Here is a 6,000-nt window from a genome sequence, read left to right as displayed (position 1 = left end):
ATGTCATTAACTTTTGATAGAAGAAGAAGCAAATTATAGCCCTTTATGCTTAGATTGTATTTACCCTCTTAAGAACTCAGAGCAAAAACCAAGATGTGTGTCTGGGTGCACGTAGGCGCATATATGTTACTATATTGTTATGTAATTATCATATACTACTAAAATACTTCAATAATGTCAGGTTCGGGGTAAGCTTTCCATCCATCTGGTCAAGGGGGATGGAGAATGTGTACCTAAGACTATGTGGGCCTAATGGGGAAATGGTGTTGAAGCCCTAGAATTTTCTAGATGTTCAGAGAGAGAAAACAAAGCCCCTTCTTCTCAAGTAAAGCTTTTCTCTCTGGAGGGCACCAGAAATGCAGAGATAGATTATGGACTGGGGGCTAGCTAAATGTTTGTTCTTTTTAACAGAGGCCCAGCTTCCCCTTGAAGCTCCAAATCCCTGTTGGCATACACTCTGAGGTTTCCATCCTGGGAGGGTAACTCAGGCTCCAGGACAGGGCACCACTCCTGTCTCTGCTGTCACATTGCTGTGTAAACACAGGCAAATCCCTTTTTCTGTGCTTCACTTCCTCTGCAGGTTGAGATACAGCTGACCCTTAAACAATGCAGGGGTGAGGGGCGCCGACCCCCCCCTCCTCGAAGTCTAAAATCCACACACAACTTTTGACTCCCTGAAAACGTAACTACTGATAGCCCGATGTTGGCCAGAAGTCTTACCGTTGACATGCACGTGTCCATTCACATGCATTTTGTATGTGTTGGGTGTTCTATACTATGTTCTTACAATAGAGCAAACCAGAGAAAAGAAAACGTTACTAAGAAAATCATAAGAGAAAATACACTTACAGCACTGCCCTGTGTTTACTGAAAAACAATCCGCATGTAAGCGGACACTCGCAGCTCAAACCCACATTGTCCAAAGGTCAGCTGTAAATGCGAGATTTACTACGTCCAGAGTGGGTCAGTATGGGAAGTGACCCCAGCGGTTAAGAACTCGGGGCCTGGAGGCAGAGAGCCAGGGTTTCTATTCCAGTTCTTCCTCTTTGACCAGCTGTGTGAGCCTAGGCGAGGCCCTTAAACTTTCTGTACCTCAATCTCCTTATCTGTGAAATGGGGGTAAAAAACGTACTTACCGCAGAGGCTGATAGAAGGATTATCACCAAAGCTGCCAATGACCTCATTTTGACCATCTCCAAGAGACTCTTATCTCTCTAATCCTTTCTGAGTCATCTGCCACTTCTGCGATCACTTCTTGAATTCTTTTCCTCACTGTGGCTCTTAAAGTAATATCCCGTGCCTCCTGAACGCAAAGGAGGTAAGAACTCCAGAAGTTCCTGTGTATGTGTTCTACCTCCCCCTGCTTTACTCCAGGATAAAAGGTTTTGGGACTCGGCACACAGTAGGTGCTCAGTGAATGTCTGTGGCGCTGCCCTGAACTTCAGTGTTGAAGGTCCGTCTTCAGTCTCCGTCCCCTATTGTTGTTTTCTGGGTATTTGGGCCCTTCCTGCCCTTCCTAGAATCTCTGCTCAATGAAGTAAACCTAAACCCTGTAAGGTCGTCTGATTCAACGTCCATCCGGTTCTTCATTTGAGACCCGAAATTCTTCCTGGCTAAATATCATCTGTTTCAGGTTTCCAATTTTTGTGGGGGTCCATTGTTAATTCCCCTTTATTCAGAAACAGATGTAGGAATTAAGCCCCTAAAACATCAAAACCACGCACAGTTATTCTGAAAACAACCCCTTCTTGGGCTGTATAAGATGCATTTTAACAAGGGAATGCTATTCTCTTAGAACCCAAGAATATGCATTTTAAAAAAAAAAAACTTTTTTTAAATTTAAAACTTTTTTTTTTTTTTTTTTTTACTTTCCGAGAGATAGAGACAGAGCGAGAGCAGGGGAGGGGCAGAGAGAGAGGGAGACACAGAATCGGAAGCAGGCTCCGGGCTCTGAGCTGTCAGTACAGAGTCCGACGTGGGGCTCGAACCCATAAACCGCGAGATCGTGACCTGAGCCGAAGTCAGAGGCTTAACCGACTGAGCCATCCAGGCGCCCCAAGAATATGCATTTTAAAAATCAAATTCCTGAGGCACCTGGCTGGCTCAGTCGGGGGAATATGTGATTCTTGATCTCAGGGTTGTGGGTTCAAACTCTGCGTCAGGTGTAGTGATTATGTAACGATAAAATCTTAGAAATAAAAATAAATAAATAAAAGTAAAATGCCTGTCTTCTACACAGTAAAGAATAATAACGGTTGGTTCAGTCTCACCCCGAATCCCTTCTGCCACACATCTCAATTCAGGGCCACTTCAACTGAATGAAGGTTATACCTGTGAGGATCAAAGTTACTTAAAATAGTAACTTATAATATTAAAAAAAAAAACAAGAGGCAGACGTCCCCTTACACACACACACTCGGTCTCTCTCTCTCTCTCTCTCTCTCTCTCTCTGAAGTCAACTGTAGATGAGTTGTTGTTGTTTTTTTTTAATTACCCATGATTTTGGATTATTCACACCATTAGGCATAGCAGGACCCATGAAAATGTTTTCATTTAAATTTCTTTTAAAATCAGAAGGGAGAAAATAGGATAACAATAGCGAATATACATTAATTCAGTCTACATTATATTTGTCTTTATACCAGTGCAGTTGTAGGACATCGGTTTTTTTTTTGTTTTTTTTTTTTTAATTTTTTTTTCAACGTTTATTTATTTTTGGGACAGAGAGAGACAGAGCATGAATGGGGGAGGGGCAGAGAGAGAGGGAGACACAGAATCGGAAACAGGCTCCAGGCTCCGAGCCATCAGCCCAGAGCCTGACGCGGGGCTCGAACTCACGGACCGCGAGATCGTGACCTGGCTGAAGTCGGACGCTTAACCGACTGCGCCACCCAGGCGCCCCTAGGACATCGTTTTTAATGGAGGAAGGGGCCCGCAGCATTTCCAGGGACCGCAAAAGTCCCAATGCAGCCCTAGTAAGGACAACTGACCTTTTTTAGGTTCACGTGTTCATACTAAGCATTCCTGGAATATTTTCATATTTTTAATTTATACGTTGCCTTAGACTCGGTCGTCGGTATTCTAGTTTCTTTCTATTTGTTTTGATTCCTCAGAGGCCTCATCTATCGTATTGTTTTGTTCATTGTCTCCCTAATAATGACTTCCAAATCTCTGTCCCCCTCTACCCTTGTGTCGGATTCTAACTTTGAACTTCTAACTGCCCATGGGGTATTTCCACTTGTGTATCTCATCGCTGGCTCAAAACCAACAAACACATAACTCAGCTCACCTTCCCCTGCTCTTCGGCTCTCTCTTTGCTCTCTTTGAATTACTACTAATTTTGTAGTCATTATGAGTCAACCTTCAGCTCAACTCCTCTCTCACTTCCTTATCTGAAGATCTGGCTGGGCCATAGGGTAGGTCCCGTGCTCCCTGCTGTCCCTACCTGAGTCTCGCTACCCATCCCCCAGCCCTGCCTGACTTGCCAAGCATCAGACTCTGGCAGACTTCTGTGGGCTCCTGCTTCCTCCTACAACACGATTCCTGACCATCCCTGACTTGACCTTAGCACTGTTTTTATCATCTTTCCCCTCTGCTCCTTAATTCCACTCCTTCAACCCAAACTCATTACCAGTTTTTAAGGCCTTGCTCATACGGACCCCTCTCTGTGCTGACCAACATACCTCTGCACGTTAACACCCACCAAAGGTGACAGTGAAGGACTCCCTTCACTCTTCCATGAACCGGATTTGCGGTCTTTGTTTTTTGTTCATGTTCCACCATTCATTCATTCATTCATTCGGTAGTTTTGGGGGACTACTCTGTCCTTAAATGTTCCCCTACTACCTATTCCAATCCTATACAGCTTTCAAAGATCAGGTCAGCTCCCCATTTGTGCGGTCCTGGGTCCACCCATGATCATTGGTCTCTTTCCTCTGAACCCCCAGGGTACTTGTGTAGTGTCCCAGAATTTAGCGTTTAGTTATGCGTGTGGTGTGGAATTCCTTGACAATGTCATGTGTGCTCTTTGTCTGAGCTTTGTGAAAGCAATAATCTTGATAGACAATCTACCTTCTATCACCCAGCTACACCTGACATCAAGCCCAGGGCGGAGCTAGTGGTGCTGGCTCATTGATTTTTGGCAATAAACCCTGTATTTCAAATGTTTACTATATATGTATTGTGTATATATATATACTGTGTGTATATATATATATATACACTATATATATATACTTATATATATACAATATATATATACACTATATATATATACTATGTATATACAATATATATATATACAATATATATATAGTATATATATATGTACAATATATATATACTATATATATATATATATTCTTTTTTTTTTTAAAGTAATCTCCAGACCCAACGTAGGGCTCGAACTCACAGCCCTGAAATCAAGAGTTGCATGCTTTACAAACTGAGCCAGCCAGGCACCCCTCTCCCTTCGTATTTTTTATGGCCTGCTATTCTATCTTTCAAGGGCTCTGCACTCATAGAAGACCCACTGAATCTTTCTAGAATCTTATTGTAAACATCTACCACATACTGGTTATTTGGGGGGATATTTATATAAATAATTGTAAGCATCAAGCTCACATGTGGACCCACCCAACCAGTACCTTGCTCTCTTGCAAAGTAGTATATTTGGTCAATTAAACAAAACTCAAGATGAAAAACAACAACAACAAATTAATAGACGTACAATGGAAACAGAAATTGGGAACACAAAAGTGGCATCTCCAAATGAACACATTGCACATGAAAGTTCACAACCAGAAATTCTAGAGTTGGGTAATCCCACGTGCAAGGATTCCTGCAATAATGTTAAGTCATTATTCCCCTTTCTCTGTTGTTCTCTGTGTACCCTAATCTGGTTGAGTTTCTGTCAAGCCTTAGCATCAGATTATGGAGTACATCTAGACCATTCAAAAGCCCTCTGCAACATTAAGAAAATAAAATAATAAAGTTAAATTGCTTAATTATAATGCAGTAAGTTTGTTCCAAGAACGTTTTGGGGGGCTGAACACTCCCGGAGAGACTCTTGGCAAAGCGTTATTGCAAAACAAAATCTGTGGTACAACCGTGTCATCTCTGGGCTCTAGATCATGCCGTCTCATTACTGGAAGATGATATATATGTGCTTCCTAGACCTCCAGTGCAACTGGTTTCTATGTGACAGAAACTGTCACTTGCCTCCTATAACACCCCAACTGAAACTGTTCCCTGTCTCCCAGCGTTCATCTTCTTCTCTTTCTTGGTAACATCATCCTTATTATAAATAGTGATGGCTTTTTTCTTCTTCACTTTTTTTAAAGCCTTCTTCTTCTTCTTCTTCTTTTTTTTTTTAAGTTGCCTATTGGCTCTCTGTTCAAAAATAACTCGGCCACATAGACTTTCCTGCTGAAGCTATCATGTGAAAACAGAAAAAGTCACTATAACCTTTTGCTTTATTTTGTTTTTATCTACGTCTGTCTGTCACCTTTATTCCTAACAAAAGAATTCGGGAATTTCTGCAATACTCTAAAATAGGGATTAACAGGAAATGTTCCTAGACGAGCTTGATTTGTAAGAGAAACAACGAATTTATTGCTGACTTGGTTACTGGCGGCAGAGTAATCAGAAATTCTGTTGAAGGAAGCTGGAAGTTTGACCTCTTTTAGACTCACTTGAAAAAGCTGGGGTTGATTTTGTAGTTCTTGGTCAGAATCTCACAACAATTGACGTTTTTTTCTGTAGCGTCATGGGTATCTGCTGCTTTTTCCTGCTCAACTTCCTGCGATACTAGGACCCCAGTTTTCTTTAGGGAGCTATTACTTCTCCCTGACCCCCAGTCTCCGTAGACGTGGCAGGGCTCACGGTCACCCTCAGCCCCACGAGTGGGTGTGCGGTCCAAGTCTGGCCCAGTGAGAATTTGAACCATGCTGATTGGTTTAGGAATGAGCACGTGCTATAAGCTGAGCCTATCAGAGCCAA

The sequence above is a fragment of the Lynx rufus genome, unplaced genomic scaffold (genome assembly GCF_022079265.1).
Source record: "Lynx rufus isolate CCGP_SWC_20201006 ecotype Redwood Valley unplaced genomic scaffold, mLynRuf1.p SCAF_25, whole genome shotgun sequence".
Classification (NCBI taxonomy): domain Eukaryota; kingdom Metazoa; phylum Chordata; class Mammalia; order Carnivora; family Felidae; genus Lynx; species Lynx rufus.
Note: the sequence above shows the minus strand (reverse complement) of the source record.